Consider the following 23,745-nt stretch of genomic DNA (forward strand, 5'->3'; position numbering starts at 1 on the left):
ATTTTTCCAGAGAATCAGAAGCAGCCAACAAGCTTGTCATTTGGAGCCAAAACAACCATACCAGTTACTAGGATGTTTTATGAGAGACAAGCCTATACTAACCTAGATAGGTGTTCTTGAAAATCTTATCTCCACTAGTAAGCATTTAGGTGACTTCATATATCTGATATTGGTGCCATGCTCTTCCAAATAATTTGCGTGTGCTCATTGGTAAGTTCATAAGTAATTCTGATGACTTTAGTGTCAAAACTCAGAAGGTTCAAACGGAAGATGAAATAACCCAAAACAAATATTTCTAGGTCTAAATTCAGGGTAGCATCCAAGCTTCAAGGAAGGTTCCTTCTGCTCTGAAGGTGTCTTAAGGGAATGTAACCAGGATGGCACTGTGAATCCTCTATGCAGGGAGAATTCACTTCTTATCTTTGCAATTATCTCCAGCTCACATAATATATTTACCAAGTACCTAAAATAAAGCACATTGCCAGGAGACTTCCAGCACATTCTTTCCAGGTGTGTCTTGTAAACAGAGATTTCTGAGCTCACAAGATATGCAAGGTAAGCGCCTTTTTGGGTTTGGTCTTGCCCTTATTCCACTTACTCTGTGGTTGTTTGTTTGTTTGTTTGTTTTGTTTTTGTTTTGTTTTTCTGTCAAACTACAAAAGAGAAAAAAGAGAGAGTTACCCCAGCAACCTAAAATTATAGAATCACAGAATATCTCAAGTTGGAATGTCCTTCTTATATGATGGCACTCAGATTCACATCCAGTGCTGGAGGCGAGGCCACAGCAGTACAGAGCAGAACAGGACAATCGTTTTTCTTGCCCTTCTGGCAGTGCTGGGCCTGATGCATCCCAGGGTATATGTGACTAGGGCATACTGCAGACTCTGATTCAACTTGCCATCAGCTAGAATCTCCAGATTCTTTTTTGCAAGGCAGTTCTCCAGCCACTCATCCCACAGTCTGTACATATATCCAGTGTTGCCGTGTCCCAAGTAAAGAATCCGGCACTTGCTCTTGTTAAACTTTATGTATCTGTTTATAGTCCAGCCCTCTATTTGTCAAGACATCTCAGACATCTCTGCAAGTTCTTTCTACTCTTGAGGTAGTTAACAGATCCTACCAATTTAGTTTTATCTGTAAACTTACTTCAAGTCTCGTACCAAAATCATTTGTGAAAACATTAAAAAGAATTGGCTATAAAATGGAGTTCTGAGGAACTCTACTAGTGATTGGTCACCTGCTTGATATAATCCCACTTACTATCACCCTTTGAGCCTTGTCAGCCAACTGTTCATCCACTGAATTATGTATTTGTCTATCTAGTATCCTAAGATACTGTGAGAAATAGTATTGAAAGCTTTGCTGAAATCCAATAATATTACATCAGCTATCTTCTTCTGGTCAAATAGGCGGGTAACACTGTTGTAAGGGAAAATTAAATTCATTAAACTGGAATTCCTTCTCACAGACCCATATCAGCTGTGCCCACAGAAGGGCACAGTCTTTCTGTGTTTTTCAGTTAACTCCTAGAATAAATTTCTCCATAGTTTTGCCAGACACAGAAGTAAGACTTATAGGTTGGGATAAATCTGTTCAGGCTCCCAGCTAGACATCTTACTGTTTGTTGGCTTGAACACTTTTCTGAGTCCACGCACTCCAGCTGAGAGCTGTTGAACAGCCATGCTCTTTTCCCATTACAGGAAGCAAAGATCAGCCAACATGCAGTAGCCAGTTCAGGAGCTGGGCTTTGGGGGTCTATAGTCTAGTTTAAGAGAGATGACTAATGACCACCTGCCAGCTTGTAACAGAAACACAGCTGCAGATTCACCCTACTATAGAGTGGTTTGAATATAAAACTGTTTTATTTGCTCACAGGAGCTAAATGCTCTTGTAGGCTTCCAGGCATTCAAGAGAACGTGGACGTCTAACTTCATATTACAAACTCTTAGTTTTCAGTGCAAATGTTATACTGTTTTGAGTGTGTAGGATTTGGTCACTGCAGCAGCCTTCACTCTTTCTAGCTCTTAAAACAGGTAACTGAGCACTGTATTATCCTGTTCTCCTTTTTTTCCTTCCACTAGAAAATAAAAATACCCCCGTGAGTTGCATTAAAATCAACCTGCTACTGAAAGAAAAAGCATAATTGTACTGAGAAAAGCCAGAAAGAAGTGGCCACTTGGCTGCCTGCAGAAATGGACAGAAGATGTATATGAGTTCTGAGAAGAAGAAATTGCCATTAACTCCTGTACAGGATTTATTTCAAAAAGGATTTAAGATGATTTCACCTCAGAGATTAATGCTTAAAGTGAAGAAAAGTGAGAAGCTGCAGCATGGAAAGCTGATCTGTGAAATGTAATCTAGGATGGAAACTTTCCATTTGGGAAAGGATTGTAGTATGCTAGGGTAATTTTAGAGCTATTTTACATCTAGATAATGCATCTGTGATTTGATGGAGAAAACTGATGGAAAATGGCTAAGAAAATAATTTAGCTCAGGAGCAATGCAATTATTGAGAAGTAATTCATACAAGCAGCATCCCTGGGATTGGCAAAATGTGCCTTTTAACTTCTACCTATTGAGCATAAATACATTTTATAAAGCTGCCTCCTAACTTGTGCTCAAAGGGGACATACCCTGTAGAGAAAATTCCTTCATTCAAAGGGGCAAGGTTAGAACACTTTCATTGTGGTGCCCACTCTGCAGGAGAGAAAAAGGAAGATGAAGCATTGGCAGCTAGTAAAATATCCTCACAAATTCTTATATCTCAGAGTCAATATGAAAAGTTAGTTGTAGCCAATATATATATATATACAACAATTATAAAAATAATATTAAAAAAACAAAAACCTAAGCTAAGAAATAATGCATTTATATTTAAAGTATTTGGATTTTTTATGGGATTCAGCAAACAGTGAGTGAAGCGAAATTGGCATGGGAAAACTTGGATCATGCTGGGAAATTCCTGTTAAATAGCACAATTTCAGTGCACACAAGAAAAGGAATGAATTGATAAGTAGTGAATAGTTTAGTATGTGGGTACACAGGGATGCTCTGTGTTTCAATTACCCAGATGGCCGCCCCTTCCCACCTTCAGACTGAACTGCCATGAGGTAGTACTTGCAGACTACTCAGACAATTCAAACAGAAAGAGTGACATCTTAACAAAAGACAGTTTTCATTCCTTTCTTTTACTTTGCCTTTGTTGCCTTAATAAGGCCATCTCTTGCCATTTGTTCCTCCTAAGTGGTTTACATTCTATTTTCCTGCCACTGGTGTTAAAGCCATCATCTGTGTTTCATTATCTACTCTGCTGGGTTTTTAGCCACTCTTCAGCTTATAAAAAAACACAGCTGCTAAAATAATCAAGTCAGTTATTATGGCATTCCTGCCTCTATTTTGAAGCTCTACTTTCTTGTGCTGTTTCCTGCCAAATCAGGGTCAACTGTTACAGTTTTGACATGGCCCATCACTTTGGAACATGTCTATCTCTGTTCACTCTTCTGTTTATGGGAGCAAACATCTTACTTTTTCCTAGGTAGCCTCTTGTCAACGGTTTATAGGCCGATTCCACCCAGTTCTGTGATGAATGGGGTGGGGGGACCCACGGGCCCACACCCTGGGAAAGGGGAAGGGGGAAAGGGAGAAGGGAGTTGGGCCTAAAAATAAAACAGCAGTGATGATCTGAGGAGGAAAGATAATTTACTAAATAAGATATTGGAATGCAAAATAACACAATATAATACAATATAATTGGAATTGAAGGTAATAAATAAAATGAGAGTGTATGAAAACTGAAGGCCTTACACTAATGCTGAAGGCAAGACAGCTAGCGAGCACCCGCTGCTGGGTTGATCCGAAAGGGGAAAAAGCCTGTGCCTCTTGACATGTGAGCAGTTTTTACCTTTCCCTCTGAGCGGAAAATGGAAAAACGCAAAGCAACGCAAAGTCCTCTGTATGTAGATCTTCTCTTCTGAGACAGGTATACCTGGAACTATCGATGATCCACAGAATTGTAGAATTAACTCTTTCACTCCCAATGCACAGAGTGATGTTATGATATGGAATACCGATAACAAAAAAAACAAAGTCACTACGCCTCTTAATTCTACCATACATTTCTACAGTTGAGCTCTATACTGATCCTAGTGTCTTTCCATTAAGACCTAAGGATTACAGTGTTTGGAAAGAAGAACTCTGATCTAATAGGAATTCAAGAGCAAATTCAGATGGCTGATACAAATTTATTTTGAGCATTCTAAAGCAGTTTGGACATGCATACTTAAGCACATGATCTTATTTCTTCTATCTCTGTTTTTCTTCTTGTCTTTCTTCTTATCTTTTGCTGTCATTTGTTGTGCCTTGGCTAAGACAAGATATTCTTTCTGGCAAATTTTCATTGTACATGTGAATGCTCATAAAGCAAATACAAATTTCTGTTCTGATGGAGTATTGCTGGAACATACCAAGATATATGTTATTTCTATATTATTATAGAAAGTATAACTAGGTGGTATATCAGCTAGCCAAGACTATATGCCTCTGAGATTTTTTTGTAAAATGTTAAAAGATACGCTACAGCCATCCTCATCACTCACAACTCCAGTTATGAAGCAGTTTCTGTCCATCATGTAAGCAAGTCGCCACTCTTAACACATAAAAGTAAGGCAGATTTCATTGAAGTAGTGGAATTCACATTCAGGATATGCAAAATTATTTAAAATTTCTGGGAGGCCTAATATTTCTGTGCATAGTATTTGCACGACAATTTTTCTGGTGATATATAAAACTAGAGATTATAATGACGGTGCACTCATTACATCTCATTAGGAGATCAGAAGTACTTTTTGCAGTCTCAACCTTACTCTTACTCTACATGTGACTTATAGTATAGACACCACTTACATATATTTCAGTGTATCTCAGATAATGCCGTGCTCCTTAGCACTGCCTTATCTCTACATAGTAGCTAATGTTTTCTGAAGAAAGTTAAGTTTCTAAAACTACAAAAGAACATAGAATCAAAGAATCATCAAGGTTGGAAAAGACCACCAAGATCATCTAGTTCAACTGTCCACCTATCACCAGTATTTCCTGCTAAACCGTGTCCCTCAGTACAACATCTAAACATTTCTTGAACTCCTCCAAGGATGGTGATTCAACCACCTCACTGGGCAGTGAGTGAGTTCCAGTGCCTGACCTGTCTATCAAAGAAGTATTTCCTAACATTCAACCTTAATCTCCCCCTGGTGCAACTTGAGGCCATTCCTTCTAGTCCTGTTTCCAATTACATGGGAGAAGAGGCCTATCCCCACCCCACCACAATCTCCCTTCAGATAATAAGGTCACCCCAGAACTCCTCTTTTTCAGACTAAACAATCCTAAGTCCCGCAGCTGCTCCTCCATAAGGCTCGTGCTCCAGACCCCTTGTTACTTTCATTGCCCTTCTCTGGACACACTCCAGGGCCTCAATGTCTTTCTCATAGTGAGTGGCCCAGAACTGAACACAATACTCAAGGTGTGACCTCACCAAGGCTGAGTACAGAGAGATGAACACTTATGTTCTCTTACTGACTTCACCATTTCTGATTCAAGCCATCGCCCTTTTTGACCACCTGGGCTCACTACTGGATCATGCTCAGTTCAGCGTCAACAAGCACCCCCAGGTCTGTTTTCTGTACACAGAAAGTCCACAGGAAACTCCAGCCACTGCCCCAAGCCTGTAGCATTGCCTGGGGTCACTGTGCTCAGAGTGCAGGACCCAGCATTTAGTCTTGTTAAAAATCTAGTCTGAGAACACAGTTTCATGAATGCAGTTGAAGAAACTTACCTCTGCTTATTTCATTTCCAGTCTCTGAGAGCATCCAGCTTGCTGGGCCAGTCCACAAGCTCACTTTTGCAGGGAAGAAAAAAAAAAAAAAACAAACCCAGAAAAAATAACAACGAAAACACCTGGGCAAACACATATGTTAGGCAGTCTAACTTTGGCTGCATTCTACATGCATTATACCTGTGATATCTTTAAATAATGTTGTTTAAGCTAATGTTTAATGTTGTTTAAGTTAATGATTCCTAGACAAAATCAGACTGAGAGCTTGTGAGAATGCAGGTGATTGAATGCTGATGTGATATGAGGTGGAGCAAAAGTACATACTCTCCTTTGATTTCCCTGATGACGTAAACAGAGGCACTGTGAGAAAGAGTCTATTGGAGGAGAGTGGGTGGAAATGAATGCCCTTGGTAAGAACAGAATGTTGATAGGTTTTGTGTTGCTATCTATTCTCAATATTTTCTGTCAGAAATTGCCCAGGGTATTCATGGGAGCCCCTAACTGGGAAATTTCACTGTAGCATAATGTAGCTGAACAGGCTTATCCTTATCTGCATGTATTTAACAAATCCTCTAAGCCACAGGTTCTTTGACTGCTAGAAGGTAATGCTATGCATCACCATCATTACCAGTAGGAGTTATGCTCCAAAGCCTCCTGTGTGTTCTGTGCAGGAATAACTGCATCTTCAGCAGACCAAACAATTTTAATGCAAGCAACAAAGGCCACTTGAAATCCTTGCCTTACACAGCTGAGAACTGGAAGTACTCAAAATGCTTTGGCTTTGACCTCAGAGTTGCTGGGGAATTAGGCATAATCCAGAGAAAACCAGAGGCTAACCAAGAGCAACACTGAGGCATTCACTGATAAAGTCAGTGAAAGCAGATCTCTTAGTGTATATGAAACATATAAAATCAAACTTTTCTAACATTTTTAACCTTTACAAAACAAGAACTTATGCTTAAGTATGGAAAAATCTTTGCAATGACTGAAATATCTGGAAGACTCAAAATTTCTAGGAAATGAGAGAAAGGCTTTAAGTATGTAACATAAGATACCTTATGTTTTGTATATTTGTTTTTTTCCCTAAAGTCTAGAACAGAGAGCTGTGGCAAACATAGTGAAGTTGGATAGAACAGAAGGCAGAAAAGAGCTAAACATGTTGTGCCTTTTTGGTATTCTAACTGCATTGCCTCCTTCTGTTGCTTCAAATCACATCTGACACTTATTTAGTTAGATTAATCTGATAGATTTCAAATGTGTATTCAAGGCTTTAAATATAATTGACATGCATTAAAAATATAAACATACAAATCTGAAGTATCTACGTCTTGTCCTTCTAAGGACATTCCTAATTTTTTGATCTGCTAAGTCAGAAATAACATTGTTTCTTTGTATTCTTGGTTTACTCATCACATTTGGATTTTTAATTATTTATTACGTGGTTCAGATTTGGTAGTTTAACTTGCAAGGGTCAGTAGCTGTGGTGCAAATAGATATCATTAGATAATATGGCCATATATATGGTCCATAATATAAAATTGTACTTTTTTTCTCCTCTATATCATGTTTTTCTCAATTTAAGAATGTTCATGAAAAGCTTGATAGAAGAGTTTATGATTCTGTTCCAAAAATCAGTTTTTCTCTATTACTACAACTTTACGCATAATTTTACATGTTACTAATGTCACTTTAAATAACAAATTTTCTATTTTAACCAAAAAAGTAAACTGTCATACTTGTTTCCTGCCTTCTAAACTATTTTACTCATGTTTTCCTTTGCAATAAGATTTTCCTAACCTGTGCTTCTGGGTATTTTTTTTGTTTATCTGGTAGTTTTTTTCTCATTTTCTGTTTGCAGTGGCTTATTTCCTTGACAGAAGTTAAGTCCTGAGTTCATGTTGGCAGTTGACTGATAATGAGCTTCCCATAGCCTTTAACATACTAGCTAGTGACACTGTCCTTTAGATCCTGATTCTGAAAGAAGTTAGAGAAGACACATGTAGACAAGATGTGCATATTGTCTGCCCTACACTCCGCTTTTACCAGTTCAAATTACATAGTTCAGCTTAGTCTGTTAATGGGGTGTAGAACATTTCTGATTTAATCATGTTTCATACTTACTTACCATGACAATATATCTATGCAAAGTCCACAGAGCAGATTAAACAGAGACAGATGTGACAATGTACTTCCTCAACATGTCCATTTTACTGAATCCTTGCTCAAGCAATAGCCAGTGGCAATTGTGATGGCTGCATTTGGTTACACAATAACCAAGGGCTAAAAGAGCATGCGTGAACCAAACACAGCTGGTATGCAATATGAGTCAATCATCTTACACCATAAATAGCAAGGAGCCAAGAGCCAGTTGAACTCCCCTGCATGACAGTGGACTGCATGTGAGGATCTTCCCTTGAGTAGGGACGCCTCTCGAGATTACTTCTCAAGACTGAGTGATTCCTTACCCCTGACAGATTCTCAGTAAGTCACTAATAGCTTTGCAAACTTTGCTAAATTGCAATTTGGATTGATTGTGTATATAATCTGTTAAGCATAAACTGTTGATCAAGTCTAGAGAACTTGGATCCAGCTGTGCCCATGTTCCTCTGAGTAGGAGTTTAGAAAGCAAGTGTACTGACTCAAGGGGAGGGTTTCCTTGTCAGTTTTGTCTGACATTGTACTTTTCCATTGAATCTTGTTAAACAGCAGTCTTATTTATGATTCAGTGTCGTTTAATCGGTGTTATATCAATAAACATATTGCTGCTTTACTCTTGCAAGTGTATCTCTGCTCTGTGACAACAGGAAACTGTCCTAATCTCCTACTTTTGTTTATTATTAGATATTTTATCTTATAGCATTAGATTTTTCTCTGTGCTAAAGATTTTTTTTAATTAGATTTTTATGCACACTAAAGCATGAACTTGTGATTTATTTATTTATTTATTCTCTTTACTGGTCAAAAAGACCTTAGCCCTAGAATGAAAGAATCTCATTGGAGAATTACCATTTCTGGGTTCTTGTTCTTAGGAATTTATCCGAGAGTTTTTGATAATTGGACTTCTCTGCCTTTTGTATACCCTGTCAGGTCATAGTAAGCTTTTTTTAAAGTGATCAACCAATACTGACAGCCTTAAGGAAAACTTGGTTCTGCCCTTCAAAAATTTCTGAAATAGTTACGTTCATTATATAGGGTTCAGTAGTCTTCTTTATTCAAACACTTCCTTGGCAATACTGGCTGTGCTGTGGGGATTATCGTTTTGAACTGGACAAAGGTCGTCATCTCCTTTAAATATCTGATACAGCTATTAAGTTGAACTTCCTACCTGTTTGAATTACCAGCTAGAAGAGAGTGGTGTGTATCATTCCTGGAATTAAAAGGAATAGAGGTACTAGGTGGATGACTGTTACCCCTGTGACCATATCCTAAGATGAGTCCTGCAAGCCAATGTCTGCCCCTTTTCATAGGCAGGGCACATAGCAAATCCCAGGTTTGCTCATAGCTCAGCATATGTTCAAGGAAACGTGTTTTTAACCATAGTGCTGAAGGACAGCTTGGAGAACAGAAAAGTCTTATAAACACTTCGGGGAGAGGGAAAAAAAAAAAAGAAAGCCGACGTCATTCTATCTTAGCAAAGGCACATAAGAGATTTAGTATATATGATAGAGAAATGCTATGATTTTAACTACTCTCCTCTTCCATCTGAGGATCACATTAAAGAAAACTACAACAAGCCTATAGCTTAATATGAAATGTGTACAAAAGCACTTGGTCCACTACAAAAAATAAAAAAGAAGCCTCTGGTGAAAGAAGGATTACTTGCATAAGCTATGGGAGACCATCCACCGCTGTTTTTTACTTGGGAGTAAAAGGCATGAATTGCCTGTGATCTTGCAGTGATGCTACAAGCAAATCATACACCAGGTAGAAGAAGCAGTCTGTAAAGATTCTTGTTGTTTGATGCCCAACAAAATCCTAATAGAATAAACTGTCCATGAATGGATGCATGAAGAATGAACTGAATTTTGTCAGTTTCTGTGCACTCTGTGGCAGTACAAGCACAGCTTTCATTTTAAATACTCCAACTAACATAAATGCCACATTGGGGAAAGATTTTTCACTTCTGGCTTGAATCTCTCCTGATAATTCTCTTACCTGTATAGCTCTTGGAGCTGGAATTATTTTTTCTGAATAACCACATATCCTACCTTGCTATAAACAAGATTATCACCCCGTTTGCCTCGAGAAGCTTGTATTTCTTAGTCTTGATGAGGAAATGTGAGCCCCACCTGTTCTACAACACAAGAAAATAAAACCAGGAGCACTTGGTTTCTTGTGTGACTGCTGCTCAAAGACAGAATCATACGTTAGGCAGGCAGACAAATTCACACAAAATTTCACTGTGTTATTCCCACAGAATAAAAATGAATGATTTGAGGGAAGCTGAATCCTCCACAGAGCCTGATTCTAAATTATAAGCTCAAGAGAAACCTGATCTATCAATCAAAAAGAAAACAAAAAAAACCCCCTACCAGTCTCCCCCCAAAAAACTGTTTTGAAGAAATCAGGTGGTAAAATTACTTGTTGATTCAAAATGGCAGTACTTGTATGTCATGAATATTACTGTGTAATTTCTCCCAGCAGTGTATCAGCATAAGGTAGAGCGCATTTGGTACACCTTTGGGACATGCAGCCTTTTCCTTGAAACTGTTGCCTGAGAGGTTTGTGTAACATACTATCTATCTGAGGTAGACAAATTCAGCAGCTGTGTAGTCCAGATCAAGGGCCCATCAGCTTTGAAACTATTCCTGTATGTGCCTGCAAGCATACTTAGCTGCTGTGGCCAGAAGCAGGAAGTATTTTATTCTTTTATTCTTTTTTTTTTTTTTTAATTATTTATTTTATTTTTTGGTCTCCATTCTAAGCCTGCATTCCATATGCGGTGTATTGAGGGTTTGTGGGTTTTTTTCAGTTTCTGTTTGTTTGGTTGATGTTGTTAAATTATTAGATTGTGGTGCATGTATATTATCTAGAAGGTACCCTTTACTCTTTTTTTTTTTTTTTTTTTTTTTTTTTGTGAACTAGCAAGTGGAAACAACAAAACTAGACTCTTACATTATTGTTTTCTGTCTCTTCTGGAAGTAATTTAAGCATTAATTAGATTTAAGAGCCAACAGAAGGACTTTGTACTTGTTTCTTTTTTTTAGATGCAAGACTATATATGAAATTGAATGTTTTTGCACAATAAAAGCAGGTTACAATTTTAAATTTTGGTAATAGTAAAATAACACTACTCATTCACCATATATAATTTATCTATCTGAAGATATAAACATAAATTAATTAAACCTCACAACCTCTCAGCAAGTTGACTGTCATTATTTCAGTGTTAAAACAAATTATCCTTCTCCACAGTTAAATACTGTGGTTAAGATCACACAGGAAATCTGTTGAAGATGTGTAAATGGAATCAATTTCTGCTGATTCTGAATTTGGTACTTTAGCCACAGAACAGTTGTTTCCTGCAAAATCTCTCTCACTCATGATGCATCTCATGCATAGTCTAAATTAGAAGCATCATTAAAAAGGGAGGTTAATTACCTGCTCTGCTTCAAAAACTATTTGCTGTTTTTAAAATTGAATATATTCAAATAATTTTCTCATGCAATTATAGAGTGGAGAAATCTATACACAAATCTGAAAATAATCATGATGTTTTCATGGTACTAACAGTAGAAAATACATACAGCAACTTTCTTAAGGCAAAGAATTGAAAATATGTGGGCTTAATTGAAGTCAGTTTTCAAACATAAGAATGCACTAAAAAATTATCATTTACATCCTCCTCATTCTTTATTTATTCTGCATGATGCTTTTAGTAAGCCTGTTATGAAAATTAAAAGCACTCTCTGAAGCACCAGAAACTGCATTTTTTTTTTTTTTAGAAAAATGGGAGACTATTTTAAAAAACCAACAAACAACCATATAAGTGTTAATCAGTGAATTGTACCCAGGAGCTGTGGGTATTCCCCTAGCATATTAACTGACTGATGTAAAATATTTGATCTATAAGCATTTCAGGTACTGGGCAGGGAGATCACTGACCAGTTACCATCAAAGGCAAAACAGGCTCAGTATAAGGAAATTAATGCTAACCAATGATAGATTGGAGCAGTGAGAACTAAAAGCACCTGCCATCTGCGCCCACTGTCTCTACACAGTACCCATAGGCTGCAGGGGTAAAGCCCACACCTCTCCACTTTTCTGTGGGCCTCTCCTGGGCTGCAGGGAGTTGCTGTTGCCTGCCCAGAACTCCTCCTGCACTGACCTTGGTTCCTGCAGGGCCGTTCTCTCACATTTCTCACTCTTCTCTCTCAGCTGTTGCTATGTAGTAGTTTAGTTTTTCTTAAATCTGTTCTCCCAGAGCGCACCCAGTGTCACTCATGGCTCAGCTCTGGCAGCAGCAGGTTGTATTGGAGCAGATGGAGCTGCTTCTGCTCTGATGTGTTGTGGCTCTTCTGATAGGAGGCACCTCTGATAGGATTTTCAAATCCCAGTGCTCTCTCCCTTTGTTGCCTGCATATTTAGACCCCATTGACAATTTTGGCTGAGCTTCCTAAGTCAGCATGGGCAGAGAGGAAGGATAGCTACATGACAAGTATCTAAAAGCATTTACTTGCAATTCCACAGCATAAATTTGTTTGGTTTGAAGATCCAAAGCAGAGATTTACGCATTCTCCTGCTCCTCAAATGAATCTGCTTTGTTCTGGAATGCATCATAGATGGAAGATATTTGCCTTCACAACCACAAGGTCTTGGTCAGATTCAGGTTCTGCTGTAGTAGTCAAGTATTTAAGTTTCACTCTAGGACACAGAGATCTTCATTTCTGAATGCCACAAAACATCTTAGTTGTCAGGTATCTTGTCTATGAGATAGGAAACCAAATCAAGTACTGACAGGATTAGGATTTGATTCTTGTTCTTCCAACCCAGAAAGGACTGACCTAACTCCCAAAGAAGATTAATGAAAACACATCCCACGTTCTCAGGGAAGTAAGCATCTATCCTGCAGCACAATTATCTTATGATGAGCTGAATGACTTACTGAGGTCTCTCTCTCTCTCCTTTAAGTATATTATACTACCAACTTAGAACAGATAACTAACTTTTAAGATAGCAAAGTCACAATTAAAATGCCTTGGCTAGTTTTTTAAAATGTGATGTATTTCTAAAGCATATAGTCATAGAACACTTCTGCAAATAGGATCCTAATGCATTTCATTGAGCATACTTCTTTTAACTTGGAGCTTTCGTAGACAAACACTCCTCCTTAATGTCATTATGGCTAAGTGATAAAACAATACTATGAATTCACAAAGAGAGTGTTCTTACAGATTTGCAATGTACGATTTTGAATTTCCTATTCAGAGAAAGGGGTTACCCATAAACACAACTGTAATTCATAGCCAATAGCAAATACTTTTGAATTGGAAATGATGATTTGCAGAAATAATCTGGAAATCTTAGAGAAAAGAACTCAGGAAGGGTTAACTTCCACCCTGGGAGAGCACAGTCCATCACCACCAGCAATTTTATAACCTTTCTAATACAATGATTTGTTATTCTGTTTTAATAGACTGTGTACCTCAATAATAACATGCAGTAAGGGGGTGATATGGGACAGATCTCCATAAATGCATATTTTTTACCTAATGCATAACCGTATCACAGCCTACATTTTATTTATTTGTTATTTATTTATTTTTATGACGATGCCAGCTAAAAAGCACTTGAATTGTTTGCAAAAGTAATGAATAGATTGGCAGAGGCTACTGATAATATCTATTCCTATATCACAGAAAACAGAATGAAAGTTTGGGTCATATGCCTATGACAAATTTATCTTCACCTAGTATTACCTTTTTTATAGAATATTTTCTGATGCAATGATACAATATATAAAGGAAATGTGAAAGTAATAGCTGTACTGCATATCAGCTCTGAGTGTATTTACCTACTCCTTTCTACCTCTGATTGCCTCAATTCCATCTGTCCCTTTTTCATATTATCTTAGGACTATACACTTCTTTCAGGTATTCAGGTCATACAATAACAGAAGAAAAAATCTTGATGACCTTCAGAAAAAGTGCATGGCAGTCTTTCAGATGCCAGGTGCTGTGCAGTATGTGATCTCTTTATGTGAGCAAAGTCCTAATTTTATTGTACTTTTGCATAAATTAATAGAAAACTTAATAAACTATTATTTATAAGGACTATCACAATGAGCTGATAAGATTCTGCTGCATAACTGTTCTGTCTGTACATGATAAGAGAGCCAGCCCTGCTGTGGTCTGTCTTTAATATCATCAGCACAGCCTACCTTTCTGATACTGTGCTAAAGGTTGAGTAGGTCAGCTTAGCTAGATAATGTCTGTGATGATGTGCTCTCTTTGTCTTTGAAGTGAAGTGACTTACTTTGCGCTTTTTTGTAGGGCAGGAGCCCTCTATATCAGAAGATATGGACCTATTGGTCTATCAGCAGAGCAAGTCAGAGTTCTTTCTGCCATCACAAAAAAACTACTTCTTGCAGATGATGTGAAATTGATATTAAGAAGTAATTTGATAGATCATACCTTGGGATTCCTGGTTTGCAATTGCAAAACAGCCACAGCTCCCCAACAGAGGATTCAGTCTTTACAAGGGAATTAATCTTAGTTACATGGTAATTTCTGAACATTATTTCAGAACACTTTACAAAGAAGGCACATATCACAGAGTCACAGAATTGTAGGGGTTGGAAGGAACCTCTAGAGATCATCAAGTCCAACCCCCCTAGCCCAGGTTGCACAGGTAGGTGTCCAGGTGGGTCTTGAATGTCTCCAGAGAAGGAGACTCCACCACCTCTCTGTGCAGCTGTGCCAGTGCTCCGTCACTGCACTGTGAAGAAGTTCCCACATAGATTTGTGTGGAACTTCCTGTGCATCAGTTTGTGGCCATTTCCCCTCATCCTATCACCACACACTGCTGAGAAGAGTCCGGCCTCGTCCCTTTGCTTCCTGCTCCTTAGATATTTACAGACTGGCCCCTGAGGAACACCTCTAAGTACAAACCTCCAACTGGACTCTGCACCACCGATCACAACCCTATCTTTAACTTCATTTTACATTTGGGGAAACTAAATTAGGATGGAAATCTGAATTGACAGTGTCACCATCACCTGTCCCACCACTCAAACAAAGCAAATATAAATATAATCCAGTACTGAAACAGCAAATATCCTCCTAGTTTTTTCCTCTCATATCCAGTCTCTGCCAAAGTTATGATCATAGTTTCTCTTTGATGGTAGCCTAAAGAGTGTTTTTCTGTGTAAAGGGATTAAATGATATTTTAAATGTGTAAATTAATTTATACTGAGATAAAACTCTTCCTGTTAGTCTAGAGGGAGGATTTTATTTAAGTAAGATAAAACATTTTTCATTGCAAAATTAAATACCAGCCCATTCATTTTGACTTCCATAGTTATTTGGAAAAAAAAAAAAAAAAGAAAAAAAGGCTTGTTGGCAGTTTGGCCAGGCAAGAACTCTATCTAGCTACACCCTAGAGATACTGTTCCCTGTATCCCAGAAAGGATGGGACTTCAGTACTGACATTCATGGATCAGTTTGGGAGAAAAAAAGAATTACAAAAAAGTATGCAAAAAATACCCCCTAGCACATACTGTTTAGCATAACCCAGCAGCAAAGCAGCACAGGATTATTGAATCAATGAAAAACTTCTTTGAATTATAGCAGTCATTCTGTGACAGTAATACAGCAGTTCAAACCATACTCGTTGTACATCTCAGGTGAGCTCCAAAATGCAGAGAACATCACACAAATCACAGAAACACAGAACTGTAGGGGTTGGAAGAGACCTCTAGAGATCATCGAGTCGAACCCCCCTGCCAAAGCAGGCTCCCTACACCAGGTTGTACATATTTTTGTACTTCGGGTTGCTATACCAGTTCCTAAGAAGGCTTTGGAGACTAGTGTGTTTGGCATAATTTTGCTCCAGACAAAGAATAGTCTGCAGTCATGCTGTGCCATCAAAAGTAAAAATAAAAATAAAAATAAAAAAAGAAGGAAAAAAAAAAGCAAGTCTTCTGCCTTGAACAAACAAGAATTGAGTTCTGTAAACTGAATTAGACACATCAAACACTGAAATTCAGGAACTGTTTTCTCACAGTCTCATGATAGGATTTAATGTAATCACTACTGTGTTTTGGGGGTACACCAAGTTGCTTTTCCAAGCTTTGCTCTACAGCTGCAATTCCTAGACGTGTATTTCCTTGGGAAAATGGAAGTACTGGTTCTTGTGCATTCACAGTGCTGTGGTACCCAGGAACCTAAGGCAGGCAGACACAAGTTCAGGTTTCCAATGCTCCTGAATAAAAATGAAAACAAAACAAAACAACAACAACAAAAAAACCACACTGAGAACATTTCCTATAAATCTCTAATAAGCTTTTCTTCGTGGTCATTATGGTGTCCAGCAAGTGAGATGGATTGAACTCTGGCAATTCTCAGCCATATATAACATCTTCTGAGCACCTATTTAAGCCAGAGCATTTCAAAGGGTGATGTGTACTTTCCTGGCATATTTAGATGTTCAGATCAACTTCCAACAGTGTAGCTGGATGTCGAACCAGCTGGGAATATTTAGATATGTTGCTCTGCTGCTTGATTGTCATAATGCCACTTCTGTCATCAGAGACATTTTGATTGGAAATCTGCAGTATGAGTCACAGAGGACAATGTTGATGTAATTAGGGCACTGAAATGACAGTGACGGAGTGTTAGTAGAGCTGTGGGAATGACATTCAAATACTGCGTTTTATACTTTGTTTACAATGAACATATACCTTCACTCTTAAGACACACAGTAGCAAGCATCTAATACATTATTACAGAGAAAGTGGGAACTACTCTGGGGGGAGTGACAACAGCTTTCGAAGAAGCAGTATGCTGATGACTGAGGATCAGGAAAACCCAAATTGGCTGGATATCATTTTGTACTTAAAAAAGAAAAAAAAAAAAAACTACTTCTACTACCTATTCTCAACCCTCCATTTGGAATCACTCTGCTTAGGAGGCTTTTCCGTTAACATCTAAAGACAGAGCCCAAAATAAAACCCTCCCTTGCTTTGCTGTATCTATGTGATTTTCTCATCTGCAGCTAAAGCAAGAGTGACTTCAGTCTCCTATGTCCAATTGGGTATTAATTTTCATTATCATTTGTCTATTATGTTGCTTTATATGGCATTAAGGCATGATTGGTTTGGAGTATATAGACCTTGATGCCTTAATGGTCATATCTGGACTGTGGCCAAATACCAGGGAAACTCTAAGAACAGTAATTCCCAACTGGTAAGGAAAAACATGTTAAAAGTGAGGCATGGTATGCAGCTTCACTAAACAGGAGTACAGAACCCTTGCTGCCTGGATGTTGAACCAGTGCAGGGCTGTGAAACTGGCATATGGAGGAACATGGGAAATAGTGACTTGGTTGCTCAGAGTGGCATCAGTTGGTGTCAGCACTGTCACCTGCAACCAAAAGCTTCCAGAAGGCCTGAGAAGCAGAGCAGGGAAAGAAGTGGGGCTAGAAGCAGACAGAGAGGAACACAGAAAAATATGAGGCCACTCATTCCAAACAAGGCATTTGCATAGTAACTGTCACAAAGCCTGCAATTATAGATCCAGGAAATGTATGCAAAACACTACTGTTATAAGCAAATACATGAGATTTTAATTCATGCTGATTAATCGGACAGAGGTTTCACCTGAAAGCATCAGTGACTGGGGTTCTGCAGACATTTTTTGATTTGGAGTATCTGCTGCTGAGGGAACAAGGAATAACTCTGGTAATGAGTAATAAGCAGAGTGAAGCTGGTATGAAATGCATGTAAGATTAAGTAAGAAGTCTGCAGGAAGTGTCAGGGAAGTGATACATGCTGTACCATGTCTCCCTGAAAGTCACAGTAGCTCTCCTAATTAGGCACGCACTTGTAGGTGTGGAATTAATTCTGGACAGAAAATAACACAGAAAGCCCATGGTTCTTCATGTCTGTATATAATATAAAATGTCCTTAGCAAACAAATGTTCTATCAACGGTCTCTATTATGCAATCTTTCCTGTGGGCAAGCCTGAAGGTCCTGACCAGAGTCCTAAAACTTCCAGTTCCTTATCTAGGAAGTAAGATAATCATGTTTTCCCTCTCTCAGGAATGCTTTTCTCCTGATCTTTTCAGAGGCCTTTATTCCAGCACTTTCCATTTATGTAACAATTATAGTTCATAAGTTCATAAGGTTGGAAAGGACCTATAAGATCATCTAGTCCAACCATCCTCCTATCACTATCTCTACCCAACTACTAAATTAAATCCTTTAGCACCTCATCTAAACGCTTCTTGAACAGCGCTAGGGATGGTGCCTCAACCACCTCCCTAGGCAGGCCATTCCAGTGCCTGAACACTCTTTCAGAAAAGAAATGCTTCCTCAGGTCTAATCTAAATCTTCCCAGGATTAATTAACATATTCTATGAATTGAACATATTAACAGTTCAATTAACATATTCTATGAAGAACACTCAAAATTCTGTTGATCAGCCTTAAATACACTGAAAATGCATAAACATCAAAAGCTAAGTGAAGAAGAAAGACAAAGAAGTGACATAGGCAGTACTATTTGGATAATTCAGTTAGTTGTTAGGATGTTGCTGGAGCTGTCAGATTCCCATAACTGATGTTAATTCTGAGATATGGAAAGGGTGTGAGTTTGGATTAAATATTGAAACAGAGTCAAACGATGAAAAAAACAGCAATTAAAAAATGAAGGAGAAGAGAGAGAAGCAGTTAAGAGAGGGAGCTGAGATTGTTCTCTGTAGGAATCATGATGTTTGAGGCTGAGACCATGGAGCTATTACTGTATTCCACACTGTTTGTGGAGGTGACTAATATAGGACCAGTGAGAATACTGAAATTTTCATCAGCTATCTCAGAGATATCGCAGATTTGGAATCTACAAGTTCAAGCTCTTTGAGGTGGATTCTTCAAAGTACCCCTACATAAAAAATGTAGGGACAACTGGGAAGCAAGGTACTCCTCTGGGTGTCTGCAGCCTCAGCTACAGTTGCTGGACTGCCTCCTGATGGAAGCTAGATCTCCCTCAGGCTGTGTCTGCAACAAGGTGAGATGCACTTTTTCTGCCCTTGTGTTTCTTTAGAAGGTGTTCCAGTTGTACAGATCAGGAGGTAATGCTGTTGTCATGTCTCATCCTGGCATCATGCAACAATGTGTACCTGTTCTTCAGATTTCACAAAGGATGAGATATCCTCCAGTGATTAAAGATACTGTGTACTGATAGCTAGAACAATTTCTTGTCTTTTATGATACTGAAAAAGTTCTCACTTTTATCAGGGCAAAATTGAAATTTTTCAAACCACTCCCTGATAAGCATTGCTGAAGTTAAAGAATCAAGGGTCTTTCCCGAAAATTTGTTCACAATCTGCTGAAAAATAACCTTGAGAGTGTGTTAACAAAATTGATGTTCTCAGGAAAAGATTTTCTTTCTACACACTGATAATGCTCAAAAAAAACCTCATGATTTATTAAATATTTTGTGATCAAGTATCCTTGAACCGTCAAAGAAAAAAAGCATAGTTTATACCCCGGTGCATTGAAATCCAAAAACATTTCAGAAGTAATGCATGGAGAGAAAGTAAGAAACAATGAGAATTTAATTCACCTTGTCCAATGAAAACAAGAAAGTCATTTTATGAGTAGGAAGTCTATTTTTCATGTTTACAGTTAACTGTCCACTAAATCTGTTTGTCCTACACTAACAGAGAACAACAGCTTATATAGTGCAGGAATTTGTAAAAGAAATAAAACTCTTCCTTCTGTATTTTAAGCAATAGTAACAGTGGAAACATTTCTATTGTTTTTTGGTTTTGTAAATCAAGATATTCCAAACCTAAATCCCGTGCTACATTTGCCTCAACACTATCTCTTTTATGTAATTTCCTTTATATATTGCAGTTAAATAAAGCAGTAATGTAAAATCCCAGTGGAAAAATAAATCTAGGTAGAGCAATCAGACTATCAATGCTTCAGCTCTGTAGAACTCCGTCTTGCTTCCTTGCACAAAATGACAATTTAAAGTATCTTTCCAGAAGTCTCCTGGGAGATTATCATATTTTATTCTCTGTTCAAAAAAGTAAAAATAAAAAAAAAAAAAAAAAGAAAGAAAAAATCTTTGAGAACCTATTAGAACTTCCTGGTGAAGTACTTACAGTTAGTTCAGCATAATAGGGGAGTTTCAGAGTGGCTGAAATGTAATTTATTTCATTTTACTTTTATCAGCAAGTAAAGGTCATCTATCCGAAACCAGTTTTTCCAGATGCACACATTTCATTTGTTATCATCTTAAATAACACAGAAGCACAATCAAATTCCAATATTTGTCAATCATACATGAGTTCTGTTAAGAGATCTTTTACTTTCTGTTTAAATACATACACATTGGGCATTGAATGAATGGGTGCTTGGCATTCAGAAAAGTAGCTTAAAGCAGGAAGACTTCCTCTAAGCTGTATGGACTTTTCTAAATGTTTCGCAAGTACTTATTTCCTTGAAAATCCGTTTTAAAGATATATTATTTGGAATCTGGAAAAAAGTCTTTTCCACTTGGATATACCTCTGAAAATAAAAAGTAACTCAATTTTTAAAAGCACTTCTCTGATGTCTAAATATACTTCTCCTGTTGTATTGAGTATTAGTAACAGATGTCATTGAAAGCTCACCAGGAGCTACAAAGCTACAGTCATAGACAGAGCTCACAGATATGTGAGGTATGCTACTCTATCTCTAGGCATATAGATGTGCAAGGTTATTTCTGATTCTTTGGCAAATGTGCCAGGTCTTGGCACATTTTACTGCTAAGATGGGAAAAAAAATAAAAAGAAAAAATCAACCGTGGTTAATTATTCTTGTGACTTCGTTGCTGTGCTTGTGTGCGTAAAATCTTCTCAGGAGCCATGCTGCAATTTTGAAATGCATAGGGTTCCCTATCTGTCTCTCATTACTAGCTGGTTCACTTCTTCAGATTTAGTTGTTCAAAAGGGAAGTAATCAGCAGCTTTGTTTCAAAATTACCCCAGAATTTTGTGAGTGTATTCAGAAGCAAAACAATGAAAATATACCCTTCAACATGAATCCTATCTGCTCTCAGCTACAGGGCTCGCAAAACGGCCAGAGCTCCCACCACAGCCTCAAATAGCTCTCAAACTTGGTAAAGAGTCTTCCTTTTTACAACGGGCTGTGTATGTCTTCCTGCCAGCTGCTACCAGCAACAGTATCTGCCGCTCCTTCACCATTCAAGAAATAAAATAATGAATTCACTTTAAATGCATGCTCAAAAGGATTGACATAAGGTAGCAGTGACTAAGAAAAAATACTTTTTACCTCTGGTTTCTTATGAATGTTTCTAGCTTCTAATAATTTGAAACTAGTATTTTTTGTTCTAGTTGTTCTAGTTTAAAGGAAGCAAAATTAATTCACTGAGTATATTACATACGGTGTATTTATTTACTACATAGCACAGATTAGCTGCCACCTGTTGATTATCCTGAACACCAAAGTAGGAGTTGGAAAATCTCCTCTTATCTTGATAAATTTTCCTACAATGTCTTCCTTGTTCTGTCTTAGACATACTAGTAAATCAGTCCACAGGAGTTCTGCAAAAGAAATCCTCTCTTTTGCTAACATCCCATGATAGGAGCTTGTCAGTAAGAGACTGAAGCTGCACAAAAGCTGGGCTCTCCTAAAGGTACACTTTCCTAGCCAGGCACCTAGACTGGGGAGTGTTAAGGAAGTAAAGCAGCTGTGTGCACTCAGGTCATCCTTCTCTTGTTCTCATATAGAACAAAAGAACCACTATGAGCACAGAATAGTTGATTCAAACATATCCTGCTTACACTTTAACCTTCCCTTTTTGCATTGCAGAGCACAGTTCCGTAACAATAAGAAACAAAGCCAGATGCTAAGGTGTCAGGCATGACATAAGAACCTGAACAGAACAACTCATAAAATGAACAGAAGATCCGCTAGGGAAAAAAAAAAGAGAGAGAGAGAAAAAAAAAAACCTTTGCTGAACATTTACAGAGCTTATTCTAAAATGTCCTTAGAAAAAGTTTTCATTCACTTTATTTAAAAAATCTCAGACCTTCATATTAGCAGCTATAGTCAGTCCACTAGAAATAGCTGGTTGTAAACAGTTGTCGTATTTATCATATTTGTGATCCAAAACCTGGAAGAGCAGTAAACCTGAAAGATAATCACCAGTAATTAAAATGAAGCTGATAGTCACTGCTGACATGAAAAATGCAAAAATGGGCAGAGAATGAATGAAAAATAAAATTGATTTTAAGAATTCTGTATCTTTAAGGCTTTCTATTCACATTAGCTACCCGTTAGATACACACTTGTTTGCCTATTAGGAACGATTCTTGAGTAAATCCACCCTGCTGGCATGTCTTGGACACATATACTGGCATTCTTGTACGAGCAACTGCCTTATCATCCTTGCTGTATTTTTTCCAAACTCATAAAGGAAACTTCAGATCTTGAGATACATGAAAGAAGTCTCATGCTGTAAACGATCTTCAGGATTGCAGGATTCAGCCTGCTGCTGCTGCTGCTCCTTCTAAGGGAACTATTTGAGAACAGTGCTCTCTTTCATGTCCTCCTTGATAAAATGGTCAAGGCGTAAAAAAGAGAAAGATTTTATTTCTTATACACAATAACCCCATCTTCATTTTTCCTCTCCTCTTTCTACCTATCCCCTCCCTGCTTGGTGCCTCACTGAATTCAGTGCTTGACTTCTCCCCCTGATAGGTGTCCATGTGGCAGTAGTAGTCACTCCATTGCCATCCACACCTGCTCAGTATCATACTGCAAAGCAGCAACTTATCTCATTAGATCCTCTGTTTCTGCCTACATCCACCAGTTTGGGCAATGATTTCATCAACAGACATGCATGCATATATACTTACTTATACACAGATGTAAAGACATGGACACATAGGCTATAAAGAAGAATTTATATTCTTTATAGACAATCTAATAAATGTGAATCTAATAAATATGCTACAAATACCATACGAATGGTGAATATATGTGGGTATATTTATAATGCATTGCAGTTATGAAAACAGAGATATGCGTTGAATACACAATTTAATTATTTTAGGTTACAGACAATGTGTGTCTGTATAGGGAAGTGTTGATTATTTATAATTTGCTCCAGAGTTTAGGTTCCCCAAGCATAACTTATAAGGGCCTTGCTGTCTCTTGAGTTGCTGTAGGTTTTTTTATTTCTAAATTGACTACATTCACAAAATAATAGCTTTTGTTCTTTTGTTCTCACTTCTCACATGTTGCTGCATTCAACTGAAAGAACAAAACCCTACCCATTCTGAAATTAATAGAAGGCTTGCCATTGTTCCTGCGAGCAAGATTTCATCTCTGATACCTCTTGTTTCAAGAAATGCAACTTCGCTGAAAGATTTTCTACTCTAGTTCTGAAAAGAGTTCTGTATTTTTTATTGTACAGATCAAAAGGTTGTTGACTTAAACCTGATTATACCTTTCATTTTCCTCTACTAACATACTACAGTCAAGGAGATCAGAGCATTTTCAGAGCTCTGAAACAATGATATATGCCAGTGGTATCTGATCTGAATTAATGTGCTATGACTAGTTTCATGTGACATTTGTTTGAAGGAAAATATTCTATCCCACAGATGCAACTGTTTTGATGTAAATTAAAATCATCATTGTCACATATACAAACTTTATGGTATTATGTTAATCACTTTGTCTT

The 23,745-nt window shown here is 37.8% G+C and overlaps 1 protein-coding gene across 1 annotated transcript in view; it reads left to right on the top strand.

Moving 5' to 3' along the window:
- The first annotated feature begins 8,215 nt into the window (after nt 1-8,215).
- Nucleotides 8,216-23,745, top strand: part of FUT9 (fucosyltransferase 9) — a 29,060-nt gene continuing 13,530 nt past the window's right edge. Inside the window, exon 1 of the mRNA XM_065731044.1 lies at nt 8,216-8,308. The gene's annotated coding sequence lies outside the window, so the exon portion shown is untranslated. The remainder of the gene's footprint in view (nt 8,309-23,745) is intronic.

The sequence above is a fragment of the Cyrtonyx montezumae genome, unplaced genomic scaffold (assembly GCF_038088225.1).
Source record: "Cyrtonyx montezumae isolate F1298 unplaced genomic scaffold, pur_monq_1.0 scaffold_13, whole genome shotgun sequence".
In the NCBI taxonomy this organism is placed as follows: Eukaryota; Metazoa; Chordata; class Aves; order Galliformes; family Odontophoridae; genus Cyrtonyx; species Cyrtonyx montezumae.